At 38.7% G+C, this 22,226-nt stretch overlaps 1 long non-coding RNA gene across 1 annotated transcript in view; it reads left to right on the top strand.

Annotated features, from left to right (window-relative positions):
- The window catches only part of LOC121078201, a 334,820-nt gene that overhangs the window by 69,520 nt on the left and 243,074 nt on the right, over positions 1 to 22,226 (top strand). The gene's annotated exons all lie outside the window — the stretch shown is intronic.

Raw genomic sequence — 22,226 nt, 5'->3', positions numbered from 1 at the left:
TCTGTTTCACCAAGACTGTTAGTCTAAATCCATGCAAGCAGCAGAACAGTTCAGACGTAATATGATGTGCAGACATTAAGAGATGCAGGAGGAGAAACAGCTGTAGTCTCTGGCAGTCAGAAATCATCCTTAGTTAGCATCAGTCATTTAGTAAGTGTATTGCAGTGGTTCTGGCCATACAGCAGCTGTCTCATCAGCTTCCCTGACTGGGACCTGGGAGTGCTGGTTGACGAGAAGCTTGACTCGGGCCAGCAGTGTGGGCTTGCAGCCCAGTAAGCCCCCTGTACCTTGGGCTGCACCAACAGCAGTGTGGGCAGCAGGCAAGGGAGGGGATTGTGCCCCCTCTGCTCTACTCTCGTGGGACCCTACCTGCAGCCTGTGCTCAGCTCTGGGCCCCCAGCACAAGAAGGACAGTGAAGTATTAGAATGAGTCCAGAGGAGGGCCACAAATATGATCAAGGGGCTGGAGCACCTCTCCTGTGAAGAGAGGCTGAGCGAGTTAGGGTTGTTCAGCCTGGAGAAGAGAAGGCCCTGGGGCCAGTGCCTGGAGGGGGCCTGCAGGAAAGCTGAGGAGGGACCCTTTGTCAGGGGGTGTAGTGACAGGACAAGGAACGATGGCTTTAAACTAAAAGAGGGGAGATTTAGATTAGATCTAGGGAAGAAATTCTTCATTATGAGGGTAGCGAGGCCCTGGCCCAGGTTGCCCAGAGAAGCTGTGGATGCCCCATTCCTGTCAGTGCTCAAGGCCAGGCTGAATGGGGCCTTGGACAACCTGGTGTGGTGGGAGGTGTCCTTGCCCATGGCAGGGGGGTAGAATGAGATGGGCTTTAAGGTCCCTTCCAACCCACACAGTTCTGTGGTTCTCAGCATAAACGCCACGTTATACCTGCTTATGAGCTGAAGATATTAAGAGATGAGGGCTGAAGTATGTCACTTAACACTGTTGACTTTTGATGTGTTGTGGGTATGGGTCAGGATGTGAAATCTTGTACTCCTAAGAAAATTATTCCACAGAGAGCTGTAATAACGTAAGATATCCAAATACAGCTCTTACATGCAGGGCGGGCTATTATATTTAATTAGGTGTTTGCAATCCGTTTCATGTTTTTGTTGGAAGTCTTTTGTGGAGCTTTTGAGTGTCATGCCAGAGCTTGAAGACATGTTTGCAGCTATAATGGTTTAATATTAAAATGATAAATGAACTATGAGTGGAAATCTAAATTATGTATAAAAACAAAATCTTCATGTAGAAAAACTTTCACTGCTCTGCATTTCTCAGAAGATGGCATAAGTGCCCATAAAATATATATGCGTATGTATATTATATTTGTCAAAGGTCTAAACTTCACATTTCTGTTGTTATTGCTTTTGATCGAATTAACTTTTCAAGACTTCAGTTTTAATTTGTTACAACAGCAAAGTGGCAGTGCATTCTGCTTTAACAAGTCCTCACCATCTGCTAGAGTAGCAATGAACCAGCAATGTAATCTTACTGTGTTGACAACTAGCTTAGTTAGGACTATTTAGGAACTGATGCATTTTTGAAATAAATATTCTGCTTCCCCTGGGCAACCCATTGAAATTCTTTCCATCACTTGTAATTTATTCAGTGTAAAGGCAGGATTAAGTTTCATGTTGATGTTGCATGAATTAGCTGTGAAACCTTTGTCATGTCAGTGTTACACAGCGATTTCTCAAGGACGTGGCAGTAGAGAGGAGGTCAGATGAGCGGATCATAGACAGGTGTGGAGATGGAGTGCAGAAGGAAAAAATCCCCGTTTCTTCATTGAGGTATTTATTGAAAATGTGCTATGATTGAACAACTGTAGGGTGACTGACGTCTGAATATTAATGTTTGTCTGTAATGTAATATGAGATAGGAGACAAACACCTAACAATTTTTTTCTAAATAAAGTTGCATTGTCCACTCTGGAAGAAAAGCAATTAGATGTTGTCCAGTAAGTGTTTCCTAGTGAACTAGGAAGCTGTGAAACAACAGCCTGGAATTTGAGGACTGGTCTACGAATGGAAAAGATAACTAGGTGGTGATAAACAAGCAGGTTCTGCTATAATTGATTTGGAAGTGTATTCTGAAGCAATTCTTTCAAATTACTCTGGAGTTAAGCCACCACTGAGGAAAATCAAAAATTAACTCATTAAATGACATCTCTCATTTTATCCAGTGATGTGTGACCTAATTTAAGTACTGCTGCAACAGTAAATGAAAGTAGGACTGCAGATATTTGACAGAGACTGGGCTGGGTGAGAATTAACCCCTTGTGCAAAAGCAGTGTTCCACAGTGAAAACAGCTGAACTTTCCCCTCTGCTTTCCACTGGGTTTAAGTACACTTAATTATCCTGATTCATATCACAGAAGAGTTCATTGCCAGCTTCCCATGTGCAAACAGCAAAATACGTCTGGCGTTTAAAATCTGCGTCTTCCTCAAAGCTCTTCTGCCAAAATGAGAGCAACTGTAAGGTGCTGTGAGTCAACAGCCTGGTATGCTGGAGGTAGAAACAACTGTTTACAACTCTTCAGAACTTCAAAAATGGTATGTTGTAGGGCAGAATGCATTTCAGGCTAAAAGCAGACATTCAATGCTTCTAAACTAGTAGAATTTATGTGAATATTCATGTTTGTTAATATTTTTTAAATCAATTTGGTTTGTTTGTAAACCATATATGTAATACATACATATATATATACACATATATATAAACAATAGGTTTTTCTTTATGGTCCAAACTGCCCCATCCTCAACTTGATAATGTTGTTTACCCATAGTTAAGAGTATGTTAGAATATAATTGTAACTATTGGCCATGACTGGCTGTTAAAATGAGAGACGGGGCAATTTACATCTCATATATCCAGAAATTAAAAATGAAGGATTGACCACTTGACACCATTGCGGTTTTTGAAATAAAGCCTGCTGAGCTCAATTTGTTGTGGCTGCTAAATGACTCTGCTCACCAATTTGAATACATGATGAAATTCCTGTTGGAAGAAGGCACTATAATAATCAATGGCATAATGAAAGTGCCAGAAACTCAATAGAAATACTGTTCGGTTAACCTCTTATTTCAGAACACAGGTTTAAAATGGGCTTTTTGAATTCCACATACCATATTTTTTCAGACACTTGAAAAGTTGCTCCATTTTTTTTTCTGATACTGAAATGAGATCAGACCCATGTTAATTTTGGTCTTTCAACACAATATTCACTGTATTCTGTGGATAGTTATTTTTGCACTGTAGACAGTAACTTCTGTTTCCCCTCACAGCTGTATAAAAAAGGAGAATGAATGTTGATAGTAAGGTAGTGATGAAAAGCATTACAGGCCATCACCAGTGGGAAATACACAGTTACTAACATCTTAGATATCAGGTAGTTTCCAACCAGAGGTTGAGAAAACAAAGGTGAGAGTTTTCTAACAGTGGAAATTATTTAGTGTTTTAGAATTCACAGAAAAGGTCTCACTGTGTTCTAATTATTTATCACCACGATCCTCTTTAGTCTTACTCTTGGATAAATTTCCATTTATGTGCCCATGTTAAAGCTTCGGTTCCTGCTTCTAGGGATCTGGTTTTGAAAATGGGTAAAGCCTTTCTACCTGATTGATTCTCTCCAGATAGCCACATTCAATATTAATTGAAATAAAACATGGTCAAAAGCAGTATCTGAAAGTAATAGTCAACAAAGCTGTTACTGTAAAAAAGTAATTTTTCCTTCTATTACCAATATTTCTCCCTTTTCTTCCTATTTGTCAGAAAGAAGCTCAGTGCAGATATGTGCAGTATAAGTCAATTCCACTCTTAAACTCTTTCAGAAAGCCCTTGCTTTTTTCTTACTGTATAACATTAAGTGAGTGTCCTGTGTCCTCTGTGTTCCTAATGCATTAAAAAGCATAAAATTTAATGCTGTAATTATAAAAGCATAAAGGAAGAAGCCCATTGTGTGTACTTGAGATAGGTTATTGTCTTTACTTTTCCAAATATGTTCTGTTATAGAAGCTGATTTCCTGAAGGGTTCTGTCATAGGCAGGCATCTGGCTGAGAGTGGCTCTATCGCACCAGGGTATGAAAAAATTATTTCCATAGCTCTAATGCATTCTTTTTTTTTTTTTTTTTTTTTTTCCTATTTTTGGCTTTGGCTTTCCTTTTCCTTAAAAGCATCAGTTTGCTGCAGAATCAAAAACTATGGAAAGAGACAATAGTGAATGTTCTCATTTGAAATAAGACAGCTTGTTCAGGCCAGAAAAGAGCTGTAGCAGGATATGTCCTGTCTCTTCCTTAAGCAATGGATGTTGCAACTACTAATCAGTTTGCGTATCAACAGTTTTTTTTCTTATTCAGTAAAACTCAGAATAATCTATTAAACTGTTTTTGATATCAAAAAAATCACTTCTTTTTCTTCTGTATGTGGAAGGCTTTGACTGTCTTAGGTCTTAAGTAGTTTTACATGCCTTTTCAGAGAGACGTTTTCTATATAATGGTGGTATTTTGTTATTCATTCGTCATTGCTGGAAGTCACAGGAGTGGCTTAGTAGGTGCCAGTTGTTCTAAGGAGACATTTCCTTTTTTCTTTTTTCTCGCAATGAGGGAAGTAGGTTTTTGATTCCGTGCACAAAGCTGTGGGAACAAGATGTAATCTAGAAACAGGAGTGAACCCAATGAGACCAGAAAGTGAGCAAGAAGGCAAAGAGACCAGGGTTTTGCTTCCCCTCCAGAAGGTGGAAAAGAATAAGCCAGAAGAGCAAAGGAGAGAACAGAGGTCAGGGAAAATCTTAGTGGTAAGTAACTTAAAATAAATGAGGGCATCCTACTGAACAATGTGAATTTTAGACCCATTATATTCACATTTGGTGGTAGTAGAACAATACTGTGATTGAGGAAGGGTTAACCCTGCTCAACAAACGAAGTCAGGTGTCCAGCTCCAAAGGCCATGTATATCAGCTAGAGATATAACCCTACAAAGAATGGCTGACATGGGGTCATGACTTTGACACTGTCTTCAGTTTGTTGTATTGATTTTTATTTTTATTTTGGCAGAAGTGAGTATATCTAATTAGAAAACTGAACATCCAGGCTGGTGGTCTTCAGCTGCTGCCCAGTGGATTGTTTCCCAAAGGCCAGTTAGATATTCCTCAAGTTGTGATGAGGAAAAAAAAATCTACAGTGTTCCTCAAAATACCTGAGACTATGTGGATCACAGTAGTTACTTTGAGTAGTGTTTCATATCTCTTCCTGAAATTGGTCTTTTTGCTCAAGTCAATGAAAGATGTTTTGTTGACTGGGTTCTTAACTGCAGTTCCTCAAAACGTTCAGGCATCTGGCATTCGTCAACTCCCAAGTGTAGTAAGCTTTTGGATGAATACCTAGGTGTTCATGAATAAACAAAACTCTTGCAAATGAACGACTTAAGCTGTAGTGGTTATTCATGCTTACAGGATGCATCTGAGAGCATAGTAGTAAAAGTTTTCTTGAGGTCTTTAACCTGGAGATTGATCCCTGGGAATAATGCCACACTACTTGGTCGTAGGCATGCCAGTGCTCAGACGTGGTAGTCTGCTGCAATAAGCTGAGATGTTTTCTGTCTCGCTGCTTGGTCAGTGTACTTCAGCCACAGCAGTAACTGCCATATGAATGTTTTATTTAGAACTGCTATTTGGTATCTATAAGGTACCCCCAGCCCTGTAAAGCTCCTACTTTACCAAGCAATAGTGCATGCAGAGTGAGGATGATTTAGGTAACCTAAATTGTTTTTTGCTTGCCTGTAAGCAAACTTGGGTCTGTGATATAAAAACAGATTTTGAAAGGGATTTTATTGGTTTTAGTATGGTGTTCTGTTTAAAAGTGGATGTTAAAATATGCTTAAGGGTTCCAGTATGCATTAGGAAGGGAGGAGAAATATAACTCTGAAGATTTGGACTTGGGTAGTCACATTCATGACTTGTCTTGGTGGGCCTCTAAAGGCTGTAGTTAAATATGTCAGCACTTTGAAATGATTAAAAGATAAATATTACGTGTCATGCAGTAAAATGAATAATTTTTTATTATTTTGATATTTGATATGTGGAAAAAAGAAGAAAAAATGTAGATTTTATGTGAATCTTTTCTTCACCTCCCCCTCCTATGCTTAGAGCAGATAATAGGCTTTCTGCACTTGAGAAATGGCATTTTATTCAGATCAAAGTTAATCTTACTGCAGGTAAAAATGGATCACCAAACATCGAGCCCTCCCCATTGCTGGCTGGGAGTCAGTGCTTGTCCGGCAAAACTATCTCACCATTTTTTTTTTAATCTTTCTGCTAATCTCTTGGGGTCCTTTTCCTAGCTATGAGCAGTGGCATGCCAATTTCAATTAACATTTCCTTTAAAACAAATGTTATCATCTGCTTAGTTCTTGTGACTTTCCATCTATAACAAGGATAACAGCAGAGTGAAGGAGCTTGGCTTTTTTTGTTCCTGTGTGACGTTGCATCTTGATGAACATCATTAACCATTATCTATCTGTGGCATTTCTTCAGGTTCCTTGTGACTTAAAGGTCAAGTCAAGGCCTGAAGACTGAGTTCTCTCTGTGAAACAGGGACATTTTCTTTCCCATAATAGATTAAAAGCCAAAGCCCATTGCTGTTAAAATGATGGGTTGCTTTCTAATCATGACCACTAGGCTACGGTTTGCTCTCAAGGCTTTTGGAAACTGGACCTGTGAACAGCACAGCAGAGATACTGATTGCATCTGTGTGAATAAATTATGTTGCAAGATGACTGAATTTTATCAGAGGAAAAGACAGCGAGACAGTTTTGTTGAGTTATCCTGAAGTGTAGTTTTCTCGGTCTCAGGGCAAGAAAAAATATTTGGAAAATCATTTTGGGTTATTAGAAAAAAACTAGTTCTCTGAAATATCCTATTTAATTCTTTTAACCCTTTAACAATTAAGATATTTGTTTAAATCCAAGTACTTAAGATTTTTTTTTCTTTCAATAAATCAAATGTTTTCTGCACTTCTTGCATTTGCTCCTGTATGAAATTAGAGGGTTGACCATGTTTGATATTTTCTTCTTTTCCCACCCTCCCTCTAGAATCTCTCCAATTTTTCCTGAAATTGTTCAGCTCGTCTTCTCCTGGCTCTTTTATCAATCTTGAGCCATATGTCAAATATGGAGCTGTCTTAAATAAGTGTGCGCGCCCAAATTTTAACATGTGGCAAAAACAAGTCAGACAAATAAACAGTTCCTTGTCCAATATGAATGTGTATCTGTTTTTCTCCCACCTGTGAAGAAAGTAAAAAGAAATCTTAAGAGCTTATGGGAAAAAAGGCAGTTGGGAGTGGCCAAGAATATACACAGAGAACAGGAGAAGGTTTCAGTCATATATTCTGGGCTAAATAATAACTAATTTTTTTTTCCTGTCAACTCATTTTTTTATACTGATTTATGCTACTAAAGCTCTATGATGCAGTAGTTTGTATCCAGGCGCATCCATACTTGCACATGATGAACGCAGAACCAGGTATTTCAATGTACTGTCTGGCCCATTTCAGAAATGGAGCTGGTGACTCTGCCAAACAGGAACTTGGTAGCTGGTGTACGAGATATCAGCGCTGTGCCTGGCCTTGGAACCTGTTTTGACAGATGCAGATTCCTGACACTTCGGAGAAGTTTGCCAAGGCATCTATAATAAACAGATCAGAGCAGAAATTTCTGAAAATAAAACACGGTGACTAGAATTGAATCCATTTGAATACACAGCTGGTCAAGGGGTATGGTCATGGCATCTGTGATGGGCCATAAGGGCCTAAGAAGCTTCTGAAGTAGTAACCTAAAAAGACGTTTAGTGCTGGTATTTTAAGTGTTTTTGAGAGAACTCCAGTCTTTAGCTAAATCTCTAGGCCCTTTTGAGGGCCTCACTTGAATTTAATAAATAATTCGTGACGTTTTACCTAATGTTTTCCACTTTTTTTTTAATTAGCATCTACCTCCATTGATGTATTCATAATTCATTTATTCTAAACTCCTTTTCCGCTACTGAAGGAAAATTTTGTTTTATGTCACATTGGGAACAAGCATTCTAGAGCACTGAAGAGTGAAGGCTGTTATCTTATTCACATGACAAAGGCACATATTATTCATGCTATAATACCCAAACTGCAGGAATTGATAGATGGGACTTATATAGTCAACTCCCAAGCAAACTAAAATATATTTTAGAAATAAACTGCTTTTTGAGTGGTTAATTCAAAATCAGATGGATTACTGCAAGATACTCTATGTGATTATTTTTACTGTTGAGACTCAAACTACCTACATATATTTTCTCTCTGAGACTGGAAAAGTCTTCATGCATTTATTTTTCCTTCTGTTTGGGTGACTTAAAATCTGAAAAAGAGACCAGTAGATTAATAATTTAATGCAGTCGAATGAAAAGTGTCTTAACCTGTTGGTTCAATTGTAGGATATTACGGGGTCTTACATACTGAATGACTGCATTTAGACTGTATAATCCATATTCAAAATAACTTCCAGTGGATGGAAAATTGGCCTTTGTGGAAGAAATTTCAGTCTGCCTGCTTCTTTTATGCTGTATAGAAAGGTTTGGTCAGCATAAAGGAATACTACAGAATTATTCCTCCCTCATACAGAGGAATAACTGCTGCTTGGAGACATTATGGCCAGAATGTTGGGAGTTTCTTTCAAGTGATTATTCAAAAAACACTCAAGTTATTTCAAGAATTATTCAAAACTTGTTTATTTTATCTATTCAAGATAACTTAAAATCAGTATAATCTTAAATCATGGCTGTCACGAACTTACGGGAAAAATATCCCAAATCAGGCCGCGTCTCCTGAAATATGCATAGTGAATGACCTTAGTAATGATTTAGATGGACATGTAGAATTCCTGCAATAATATAGCAGTGAGTGTGTAAGTTGTTTACGATCTCTTGTGACCCAGAGAAGCAGCTAAAAATCTTGTCTTGTTCACAAATAGTTTGGTACCCTCAGTAGTTAGACTCCTTGTAGGATTTTTGAGGCTCTGTGGGTGGGTGTTGCAGTTTCTTTCTTCATTCGTTGCTCTGTTAGTGAGTTTCAGACTGCTTACGCGTGTGTTTTTCAGAGACCAAATAGTGAATGATGTCTTTGCTGCATTCCAGATTTCTCTTCTTCTCTATGCATTTACAAAACTGAGGAACTGTACAATACTGAAGTCTACTGATGAAAACTATCTTGGTTCTCTTTTGAGTATCAGAGTACAGTGTAGAGACTATAGGAAGCACTATTCCCTTGAAAATCTAACCATAGAATTTGATTTATTTATAAAAAGTAAGTTGCATTGTCATTTGAAAAATACAGCAAATTTGGAAATGCACTATTCGTGTTGTGTTAAGACCCTTCTTGCTACATGCCACTTGCCAGCACCTTACGTCGGTGGATTTTAAATAATTCAGATTTCTTAATAAAAGGCAGGAGCCCTAAGAGAGGTTCTGACTGAGATTTCTGTAAACCTTCTGTGTTTGAGTGCATGATACGAAATTAACCAGTGGTATCATGCAGACGGTATGCATGCATGACTTGTTTAGCTTTAACAACTGAAGACATGACAAGGGTGTTGTTTAAGCCATTATCGATCTACTTAACATTTGCTTTTAAGATACAGTGTGCTAGCTTTGATTACAGCTTTTAAATTCTTCTCTTCCACTCCCCCCCCCTTTAATCTCCTTTCTTTCAACTGGAGAAAACCCTTCTTACTACTCAGAAAACTTCCATCTGACCCAAAAGATGCAACTTGCATGAAGCAATAGCATATACTTTATTTTCTCAGCATTAAGCTCAGAGATGAACATGACTGAAAAATCAATAACACACTTGGCCTGCAGCCTCGTCATCTATTGATTTACATGTCGTTTGTCTCTATAGAAAATGCAATTATTGCTTAAATACAATACAGTATTTTGCTAATAGGATACAAATGTCACCACTGAGTAAAAAGGTCACACTTGCATGTAAATGACTGTCAACCCAATCTCATGCTTGTTGCTGCCATTATTTGAGGAGGTTGTTAAGGCACTGGAGAGACCCAGTCTTGTTTCTGCAGACATTAATGGGAGCTCAGCTTTAGATCTACGTGATGTCAGTAGTTCCAACTCTCTGGCCTTAAATAGGTGTATTCTGCTTCTTTAGTTGTATGAAACGTAGTCAGGGCAGGTGACAAGTCGAGGGCTTGTTCCACCTGATGCAGTAGCAGCGATGGTGCAGTAGTTCCATTATTGGTGCATGTCTGGGAGGAGCTGTTGTGTCTTCCTCAAGGTTGAGCTATAAACCTAAAGCTTAACTGACATTGCGTGATTCGTGACCTGAACAGTATATAATATCCAGGCAGGAGCTTCTTGGAAGCTTCTGAGGGGTACAGAGTTGTCAGTATTTGCACCTTCTTTCTTTTTCCATCAGTGCAGTGACTGTGGTGAGTAGGGTGGCTGTGGTAAGCACTTACTTCTTGACTGAAGAAGCAAAGCAGGAGAGCCATGTGTGCATGGACAAAATTTAAATAAATAAAAATAGAATGACTTTGAATATGTATTTTTGCCTGTATAGTTGAAAAATGGAGCCTAAAGAAGTTCTTCAAATAGCAAAAGTATCGTAAAAGTAATGTAGTTTTTTCTAGTTTGCTCTGACTCTTTCATGGTGACTGCTTCATTGCAACTTGATATATCTTGTAACTTACTGCAATATCTAATTTAGATGAGGAATTTATCTGAAGGGACACTGCAAGGTATTACACTGCAGAATACCTAGTAAGCAGCAGAGAGAAGAAAACAATTCTTTTATCAAGATGTTTTAATTTTTATTTTTTGTAGCTTCAGTCTGTACCATGGATAAATTCTGGGTCTTGTTCTTCTGCCTGACCGCCTGCACTGGAGATGTTAGCTCTAGCTCGCATAGAGCCTTGTACCGACCTACTGAGCCCATTGTTGGAGCTTCAGCTGATCTCCTTGGCAGCTGTGCACCTCCTATCTCTGAGATCAGAAAGAACAGCGAGAGGATTGCTCAAGGGCAACGGATCTGAAACACCCATAAAAGATGCAGGAACGTGGTCCTGTGCTTCAGCTGCAGCATTTAGGATGTCAGTGTGATTTTTTTTTAATTTATAAAAGTTGTTGGGTATAGGTGTGTACATATTTGAGATCTCACTAATGAAATAAGATATGAACATTTACATGAAAATAATATATATGCAAAATGCTAAACTGATAGGAAATTAATTCAGTTTTTAGATCATTACTTTGTTATGACTATCTCGGCCTTTGAGGGTAAGTTGATCAGTATTCAGCACTGTGTACTTAGCATGTATTAGTTAACCAAACAGAAAGACTCCTAAAAAACATTTGTTCTCTTCCTGCCTCCCCCCAGCCTCCATCACGTTTGAGCTAATTCAAATGAAGGAGGAAGGTGGCTGAAGTCAGTTGCTTCTTATTTTCCTTTCAAGGGTGATATTTCAGTGGATGTGGAGAGGGGAAAACAAAAAAAAAAGCTTGAATTTTGAATTCTAAATTGAAATTGGCTCTAAGTTTAATGTGTGGACCCAGCAATGTAGTCAGATGCCAGAAGGTGTGTGTAGGGTTTTTTGCCCCATCAAAGAAAAATACTTTCTGAAGAAATGCAGAAAAATATACTCCAAAGCTAATGAGAAATTTTGCTTTGAAACTCTGGGTGTCTTATTGAGATAACATAGCACATCTCTTGACTGTTGCAGGACCGCTGCTGGATTACTGTCCCTGGATATTGGGATAGCTGTCTTTCTGCATGGAAAACAGGGTAGCCATGTTACTGTTCTGGATAGTAGGGTTGTGTTCAGATCTGTATTGCTCCTTATCTAAAACCTGACCTTTCTAAAACCAAATGAAATTACAAAATGGCATGTGTCTTTCAGGTTAATAGACTTCTTCAGCTTAATAAACTTCTCAGTCTCTGCTAGTGGTAACTGTGAAAAGAACATCACTGCAAAGGCTGTGTGGGCTATGGTCATAGCTCTTCTTCCCCTGTGGAAGTGATACTGCATCATAAAATCACCCAGGTTGGCCAAGACCTTCAAGATCATTGAGTTCAACCATCAGCCTGACCTACCAGGTTGTGTCACTTGACCATGTCCCTTAGTGCCACATCTAGACATCTCTGAAATAGCTCCCCCACTCCCCTGGGCAGCTCACTCCAATCCTTGGCCACGCTCTCCGTGAAGAAATTCTCCCTGATAAGCCATCATCTGGTGGGGGTGTATTTAAAAGAATTCATAATTCTAACCAGGGGCAGAAGCAACTGTACAAAATTATGTAAATTAGGGAGAAACTGAGAATGAGAGGGGTTATCCTCAAGGATGACTGTGGGAAACAGAAATGGGAGATGTAACACCTTAGTTCATCTTGTTCTATCATGGTGAACAGCTGCAATGTTTTCCAAGTGTGCATTGGGTTGAGAAGAAGGAAGTCCATGTTTGTTTATAGTAAGTGTCAACTGTGTGAAGGCTTGATCCAGCAAACGACTTCGGCATGTTTGCTGCCGTAGCATGGGTGTTTAAAAGGAATAACAATATCTTTTAAGATAGTAGTAGTTGAGTTGATTGTACAGTTAGGCTTAGAAAAAAGGTACCATCAAGATACTTTCTACCTAGATGACATAGGTGTCATTTTACTTTGAGTCAAGTATTTATTTTGAAATGCTCTCTAATAAGCTGCTGGTAGATACAGTTTTCCATGGATCTTACATTTCTTTAAATTTTCATATGAATTTCAATGATATTCTGAATTGGAAAAAATTGCAAGCAAAGAAAATAAGCTAAAGAGGAAGAAAAAAGAATTTTTTTGCAGTTCCTAAGGTTCTCATGTACACATTTTCATGGTGTCACCAGGTCGAACTTGCCTGCATCTGACTGTCAGCTCCAGCCACATCTGCAGCCCCCAGCTTAAAGACTCCCAGGGATTTCTGTTAAATTATCTTCTTGTATGTTGAAAACAGCACTTTAAAAATATTTCACTGCTGTGAGGAATGGACTCTCTCTCCCTACAAAGCTTGGTGAGAGCTGAGAACATCACAGAATACTGAAGGTAGCTCAGGAACATAAAAGATTTGGACTGCTCTCATTTCAGTGTTTTTTAAACTATTTTTTTCCATTTCTGCATTAATTCTTGCACCTGCAAGGCTATTTCTCTGCATTTGTTTGATGTTACCGTTTTTCCTTTTAACTTCTGTTTCCTATTTCATAAAGCCCTGCTTCCTATTTTAATTCCCTCTCCTTGGTGACTGCCTTTCTATCTTCCCTGAATCATTTATTCTGTTTTCTGGTGCCCATCGTTTTTCCTCCTGCTGCTGCAGTGTTGCTCTGGTGTAGAAAGCCTGCTACCAAAATGGCAAAGGAAAGAAGAGGGAGAAGAAGCCAACCACAAATCAGGCAATGAAGCATGTGCTGCTGGTTAAAGCAGTCGTCTTGGCTGTAGAGCAGGAAGCCAATGCCAATGACAAATAGCTAAGAGATGGCAGTTTAAAATCTAGGAAATTAAGTTAACAAAGTTGTTTTACAGCACTGTGCATCTACAGTTACAGCTAACCTCTTATCGTTCCTGTTGGTGTCAAGTTTATGGCTGACAGTATTTCATAGAATCATAGAATATCCCGAGTTGGAAGGGACCCATAAGGATCATCGAGTCCAACTCCTGGCACCACACAGGTCTACCCAAAATTTCAGGCCATGTGACTAAGCGCACAGTCCAAACGCTTCTTAAATATTTGGTAAAGATGATGGCGGTACAACCAGCAAATGAAGGTGTGACGTTCTGAAATGGTAACACTAAGTACATGTGGGCTTTTTTTCCTCTCTGTTCTTAGTTGGTATCGGAGGTGCTTTGCCTCTAGGAAAAAAAATAATTCATGTACTTAAAGGAGGTCTGTTATGTAGAACAGCAGCACTGGCAATTCAAGGAATGTAACTTTTCTAGTAACTTTTCTAAATGAAGTTTGGTAAAAAGCACTTTTTGAAGAGATAGTGTCATGTTCTTTAATTACTAAAACCTGAAAATGATAACCACACTTGAAGATCTTACCATGTGCCCATCTAAAGGAGATTAGAAAAGGGTATCTAGAAAGCTTTCCTTCTGTTTCCAGTGGTAACTTGCAACAGTGCTTTATACCATTTTGAACAGCATCAAATACTAGAATAAAACTGGGTAGATGCTTTCAGGTAGTCATTCTGCAGTGTTAAGTTCTACTGATATTATTATTCCCTCAATACTTTTTCAATGGCGAATATTGCTTCAGTCCAAGTAGTGGAATTACCTTAGGATAAGTGTGCAACAGAAGTGAGAAGAATCAAGCCAGGACGCTTAATTTGACTGTAGTGAAGCACAGACCTTTTTCTGCCTCTCAGGGCTCTGTACAAGTTTATGAGCAATAATTTAGTCATTGATTTTAAAAAAATACTACCGCACTACTTTGTACAGATTTTATATGAGATACATATCAAGGAAAAAAACTGTATTAGACAAGTACAACTCTTCAATTTCTCAACACTTAACATAAATAATTGCTGCACTATGAAGATTTAAATGGGCATTGCCACTTTTATAATTAATTCTTTTTGTTTCATCCTCCTTACTAATTGAAAATGGGCTTTCAATGCGGAATGCTTTGAAATTGTGTGAAGAGATAGAATTGGAAATGAACTTAATTAACTACAAACTGTCCAAATCAATCAGTGTTTCACAGTGCCTTTGTAATGTACAGAGTTCATAATTTACTTGGGATTTGCCATAACACATATGCCATAATTGCCAAGTAATCATGCTAAGAGGGTACAAAATTCAGTGCTGTGTTCTGATGCTCTATTGGGATGAAATGTCTGTGCTTTCACGTACCACATTGGATTGGCGGCAAAAGGCTGTATTTTTCCATAAACCAAACAGAGGACTTCTATAAATTAGGGCATTTCTCCAAGTCTGGCAGGGCTTTCAGATGTTAACAGCTAGTGAGAAAAAATTCTTTGAATTCTATGTCCAAGCAATCTGGCATTTCAAATGGTAGTGTTTTTGCTACACCATCCATGGTGTTTGCAACATGGAAACCATAAGCTTATAAGAAGATCAGGAAAAATAAATCCCATGCAAAAATGCTTTGCAAAATGTCTGTAGTCTCCAGAAAGTTTTTGTGGAGTAAAGCTTCTGCAGAATCAAGGCTGTTAGGTAGGTCTTCATAAGTATTTTCTAGTCGGAATTAAACGTGTTATAACACCTAGAGGAAAAGTTGTTCTGAGGTTTTAATTTGCCTTTTCCCCTTTTGCCCAAGCAGATGTAGTCTCTAGGTACATTATCCATGGTATGGGGCTGTCCCGTGACTTCAGAGTATTTGAGGCCTCAGATCACATACTTTGTGTGCAAGTCTTACTCGGCCTCCTCAATCATGTGCACAACTGACTTGATGTAGTAGCTTGTCTTTTGGGAGCCAGATGTGCAGCTGCTGCTAACTCGCTTGTTGATGTTGTAGAGGGACTCACACATGGAAAGGATGTGGTATGTACGGTCGTTGGAAAGTGAGTATCTTCGATAGTTTGAATCTCAAGGTGAGCTACCGGCTTCTCAATCATATAATGATGCTGTTCAAGGTAGTATTCCAATCTTAAGCTATATGTATCTTCTAACAGATTCCCCCAAATGATTCTTCATTACTGCTGCTTTGATCCTGATTGCTGTGCAGGGTATGTATTTTGTCTGTCTTCCTTAGAGGATCGCTTTCTTGTTTACACCTCTTGTAAAATGCTATGGCTTGTCACAAATTGAGTTACTCTTTAAAAGACAGGACATTGCTTAGGTCTGCCTTCGTACCTGGTGAATGCTTCCTTCTTCCTGCCTGCATTCTTATTGTGCTTACACTTTGAGCATTCTTCCCAGAAACGTTTTGTTTCTTCATGCATCTGCGTTGCTCAGATTCATCATTTTTGTAATGTAACCCATGGTGGCGATGTCTAACACACCACTTACAAGCTTACCTGATTTGAGCACTTCTTCAGTTGAGAAATTCCTCTCTACATTACCCCACTGCATTTCTATCAGAGTTTTCTATGTTTTTCTGCAGCCCCTAAATCGCTGATTTCAATTAAACACAAATCTTGAATTAGAGATTCTAGAAGCCTTCCAAAATGGTGTGTCTGATCCAGAAGTCTTGAAAGTTTTATGCTTCAAAAGTTTCTACTTCAATTTGTCATACAGAACTAAAATCTTCTAGAAATTTGGTTCCTACAAGAGTGCTTGTATTCTTCAGATCACTCTGACATAGGTGATAACAGACTTGTTTTCTGTCACTGCATTGTATACTCTTAAATAAACCTAATGTTTTTGACTGGGTAATATTTGAATAAAAAAACAGGGCATGGCTGTCTTACAGTCCTTTATAGTTCCAGCTCTGTCTCCCTTTGTGAGTAGACTAACTTCTTCTCTGACCCTTTTCGAGGTACTGGCTTCATCCACGAACATTTTAGTTGCAGTGGCATGGGAAACCTCTTCATTCTTACCACTCTTCTTGCTTCCTTTTACTTCTGTTTCTAGCAGTGTTATGTCCTTTCCTTTCAAACACAGTGTTTGGAGGTGGGGGTCAATGAGAAGTCTCTGTTAAGAATTGTAACTGGTGAAAAGAAAGTTAAAATAATAAATGTTAGCTGGAGGAACTTGAGAAATATGAGAGCACTGTGTCTCTTCTTAACAAATATTTGACTTGCTGGCAAAATCTGTTCATCCTGAAAGCTCCAAGGGCCTTTGCTAAAGGGTCAGAGATTCTTATCCTCTAGAGAAGTCCTTTTTCAACTGTGACACAGCTGTTGATAATAATTGCTGGTTGTGGGACACAGGGCTAAAAGGAATCCTGTTCATGCTGAGTTCTGGCCCTTGTCTCAGAGGACCTCACACATAATTTATTTCAACAACAGACTGTTTCCAGTTTATATGTGACTTAGTCTTTTATTCCTGTCACCAGCGCAGTAACCTGATTGCTCTGTTCTGGTATATATGACTGGTACAAAACACCCTTGCCCTTCTCAGAGAGTAAATTCTGAGAATGTACCAATAAACTGTTGTTGCACAGTACAGCAGACAAGATACTGTAGGCCCAATGGATCTTTGTGGTCTCATCTGTATATGAATTTGCCTTGTAATGCATTTTCAGTCTTAGATGTACACGCAACTCGTCTACGTGGACATCGCATTTCAGGCATTATAAACACAAGCAGAAAAAAAATAATCCAGCAACAGCAACCTAAGCTGAAAGAGAAACAAACAGGTGGCAAAGCAAGTGATTTGGGATCTTGCTCTTTTCAGTGTGTGTTTGTTCCTGGACACTTTTACCTAAGTGTTCTGGTGACAGCACTGGGCTTTAGCTTCAGTAATTGTTTAATTTTCCTTATCTCAGTGAGGCATTTATCAAAAGATACATATCCTTTCTTAGACCTCACTGTGGTAGTCAGAATGAATGGAGAGCTTTTTGGTCTGTAAAAATATCAGATGTGCTCATCCAAGCAAAGACCTTTGTCAGTGCCCCAGTTCCATTAAGCTGTTTTTGGCATGGGAGAGAAGGATGAACATGCACTGTTGGACATTCTTACTCTTGCTTTGGGTAATGGCCCAATGCCTCCCTATGTCTACTGGAAATATCTCATGTGAGGCATCCACAGATTGTTTTTTAATTTTTTTATAGCTATATTTCAGAGAAGAATTATCAACTCGTATGTCATTGTCCTCTGACTTTTGGGGAAAAATGAACAAAAAAAGGTAACTGCCACATTAGGGTAGAATTTCTCACCTTTATTTCCTCCATGTTTGGCTTTGCATATTTTATTTCATTTCTGTCATTCTACTTTGTATCTATCTATATCAAATTTATAAAAATCCTGCTCTGTTCTGATGGTGTCTTCTCATGTCAAACTATTTCATTAGCATTGCATCTACTGTATTTGTCAAAGAGACTGATGAAAATGTTAAATAAGATGATAGATCTTAAGGGATTCCACTAGGAATTCTCTCTGCTTTGGTTTCAGATGTACACTTGCGACAGTGAGGTCAGTTGCTTTTTTACAGTTCACTGTAACTACTCCTTATTTCCAGCTTTCCATTTAAATGTTGTAATGAAGTTCAGATGGAGGCTCTGCCATTTCTTCTAAAAGTAACTTTAATTATTGGATTAATTTGACTTGATCTGTCAACTTGATAAATGCACATTATATTTTTCTCATCTTCTGTTACCTCTGTCTTTATACTTTTTCTCAGAAATATTCAGTAAAGGCTTGAGACCCCTCCAACAAGTCTGTTGAGGCTTGTGTTTTTATCTGCAGATACAGCATTTGCTATTCTCCAGTCATATAGTTCTCAAGCTTCAGCTAATAGATCTAGGATATAATTATTTCAGGATCTGTGGCATAATTTGTTGCCTTCTCCATCCCAGAACTCTGAAGGTTATTTTCTACAAATGCATGTGTGCTGGACTCCTGCAGTTCTGATGCAAAATCTAGGGAGTCTGCAATGTACAAGAAACGTGATGAGCTCTACCACCTCTGCATGATTAAGGCTAGCATACATGCCTCCGTAGGTTTCATTTTTGTTTTGGTGGTGCTTTTTTGTTTTCTTGTTAGTTTGTGTTTTAAAGAGGCAGATAAAATGTTGATTTCCAGAATGTAATGGCTCCTCTTTGGTGTCCATGTTTCCTTGGACCCAATCACTAAGGTGGCCAGAAGCACTGAGAACTGTAGTCAGTCTGAGGGTTTGGCTTCTGCCCTTGGTATTTGTGAGGATGTTTGGAAGGAGCATGGGACTGTGCAACCACACTTCTAGCAGTTGTGAATGATGGTATAAAGCTATAGCTTGGAAAGTTGTTGGCAAGATAACACTGTTTCAGAGAGCACTCAAACAAGAGTACTGGAAGCCTCACTTGCAAGATAGTTTCATCCTATGAGTTCCGCAAAAACTGTGGAAAAAACCCACCTACTTAAAGAAGGGGAATAAAGCTGGGCATTAACAGGATTCCAGTTAGTGTCTTTTCCTGCCAGTGACAGCTCTTTGCAGTACTTGTGTGTTGCTCCAGGCACTGTAACCTGGCCTTGAAAATGCTCAGTTGAACAAGCTGGCTTCAAGTCATATAATAATGAGCACTTCTCATAGCCCAGCCAAAGTCATTATGCTTGGGGTATTCCCTCCAGATGTTCACCAAAATGTGCTCATGCTTCTTTTGCCAGCTAACCGTATGTCAGGAGCATATCCTTAGCTTGGTCCAGAAGGGATTAGCTGGCAGGATGGAGTCAGCAAGAACTGGACTGTCTGGCTGGAGCAGTTATACGAGGAAAATGAGAAGCTAAATATCCAATAAGTGTGATATAAAATGCTGTCCAGAGAGCAGAGGTCAAAAAAGCCAGCAGGCACAGACGGGTTTGTGGGACTGCCAAAGAGAAGTGACTGCGTTCAAGGTGCGTAATTCATACTTAGGTAGTAATTGCTTTGCAAGCTGTCTGGATAGGGAGGCCAGTGACAGCTGAACAGACACATACCTGGGTCTGAGCCCAGCCTGCGAGCTCAGGGAAGTTTCCTGGGAAGCAAGTTCCAGCCACTTTCTGGATGGATGTGAAGGTGACACTTGCTCTGATATAGGCAACAAGCTGTCCAGCCTGGAAACTGCCAGATGTCTTCACTTCAAGTGTAGCATTGCTGCCATCACAAATACAACAACCAGGCCCTGTCCCTCGTAGCAATAAGCCTGAAAACCTGAATATTTGACGTATTAGGAGTAAAGAAGTAGGTCCCTGTTGACTGTAGTGCTGAGCTGAGTGCTTAACTTGGACAGGTGAATGTTCCCACTGACGGTCGATGCTGCTATTGAGCAGACATTTTGATGAACAGGCACCAAACCACTGTTGTGCATGGAGATGTTGCTATTGATTCAAGGGAGCTTACACCCATAAGGGATTTTTTTTTTCATCACTTACTAAGAAAGAAGGAGCAGTAGATAAAGATGAACTTCATCAGAAGAAAGTTACTGCTGGAAATCCTTTTGTTTTTGAGTCTAATGTACGAGAACTCAGACAAGACTGCCTAAGCAGAACAAAACAAAAAGGCAGCTGATGCCGATAAAGATTCCAGACACTGCTTTTTAATCCTTAGAGCTCCAGAAACAGATGAAGGGCAATTCAATTGCTCTTAATGATACTCTACTGAATACATGCTTTATTTCAAAAAGCCAACTGCTCTAAATGCCACTGACAAATACAATAATAATGTATAAGTGTCAGTGTTGATGTAAAACTATACACCATTTTCCACATTCTGCGGCTTGTAAATATCAAATAGTTCATTTTGATATACAAAAAAAAAAAAAAAAAGCTGATGGGGCTTTGCAGTGATTTGTAGTATCATCCTTAAATTTATTTTTAATTACAGATTTGTTAGTGCAATATAATTTAAAAGAAGAGTAGTGGATGGATTTTTTAATGGGTAAGGCTACACAGAAGTACGATTCTTTGAGATCAAAATAAATGTTTCTTTGAAGTCTTGCATGTTTCATGCTGAGCAGATGCCTTGGGGGGATTTTTCATGAAAAGAAATCTGTAAGATGCAACATTGTAGTTGAGAATGGTTTTGTGTATGTTACTGTGATATATTCACATGCACATACAAGAATATGTGTATAGGTTCAAGTACGAAGTTGAACTAAATCATCTGCAGTCTGTTCTAGATAAATATCTGTACTTTCAGAAACAGAGGGAAATTATAGCAAACATCCTCTGTTGGTGACCATCTCTTACAAAGAATTTTCTGGGGATCAGTGCAGATATGGGTGCTGTACAGGCTGTGGACATGGCAACTCAGCATTCCTGCTGCACCACTAAGTACAAAAAAAGGTACTTATGCAGTGTTCACGTTAGTAGAGTTGTCCTGACTGAAACAAATTCCTTTAGGCCCTCTTATGTTTCTGTCGCTGCATCAGAATGTTAGGACATAGCACAGAGCTCTCTAATCTGTACTCTCATTCTGAAAAATTTTGGTAATAAAAGGTTTGCAGGAAGATCAGTTTTTTGTTTTAGTTAAAACATGCAAGGAACTTCCTCAATTTTTGATTGTTGGCAGTCTCTCTGGAGCTGGAGTTTGTATGTATTTGGACCATCAAGTTTAAGATCCACAAAACCCTGGGTGTCATTCTTAAATTCAAATCCATTTTTTAACCCAGTGATACCTTGAGCTTCTGCAACAACCCAAGGCAGCAAGTTGCACAATTTATTATTACTTAATATATTAATATTAAATTGGGTTTTTTCTTTTTGTTTAAACTTGCTGCTACTCTTTCTGATTGTGCTCAAGTTGTGGATTGTGAATAAGTTTTATATATTCATTTTCTTCAAACTGTTTGTGGTTTTATACACTTCTGTTAGATACCCTCCATTGGCCTCCCCTTTTTCAAAGAGTAGGGAGCATGTACGGAGTGAATCTCAGTCTTCTAGCGTTTAGTCCAAACCATACTGAAAGTTAATTTGTCACTGTCATGGAAAGAGATAACGTGGAGTCAGATCTGGAAATTGTGAATAGTAGTAGTTAGAAGATGTCTTTACTTGGATTAATGGAGTAAAAAGAAGAGATAAAGTCAAAGAATGTTTCCTTGAAATTTAGTAACACACAGGAGACTTAAGAGTGGGGATCTCTCAAAACAAAGACAAGCACTGTAAATAAATTTCAACTAAAAGTACACTTACACCCCTCAGATTTCATAATAGCACCCAGATAGCATGTATTTTAGACGAGTGGTTGCAAATATTTGAATGTTATTTTAACAACCAACAAAACAGCAGAGAGGAGAGTGAATGTCTTTGGGTGGATTGGAATCATCTTTTGACTGTAACTATGGAAGGTATTTAGAGCAACAGCAGGATATAATTATCCATTATAACATAATCTAGATCTCAGATATGTGTTAGTATGCTCTAAAGAAAGGGGAAGAGAGGAGCCCGAGAAGCCTCCAAGAAGAATAGACATGAAGATAAACGGAAAGCACTTCATAAGCATAAAGAATGTGACAAATGAGGAAATTGGGTACAAAGAACAGTACAATTCCCAATAACAGTTGGGTACAATAACAAAAAAGAAAGCAAGAGAAAATGGAGGAAAAAAATGGTGTCATGTGCCTACCTACATTTCAGCTAAAAGATTTTCAAGGATTT

Source organism: Cygnus olor, chromosome 14 (assembly GCF_009769625.2).
Source record: "Cygnus olor isolate bCygOlo1 chromosome 14, bCygOlo1.pri.v2, whole genome shotgun sequence".
In the NCBI taxonomy this organism is placed as follows: domain Eukaryota; kingdom Metazoa; phylum Chordata; class Aves; order Anseriformes; family Anatidae; genus Cygnus; species Cygnus olor.
The sequence above is the reverse complement of the archived record's forward strand: the minus strand, read 5'-3'. Positions and strand labels throughout refer to the sequence as shown.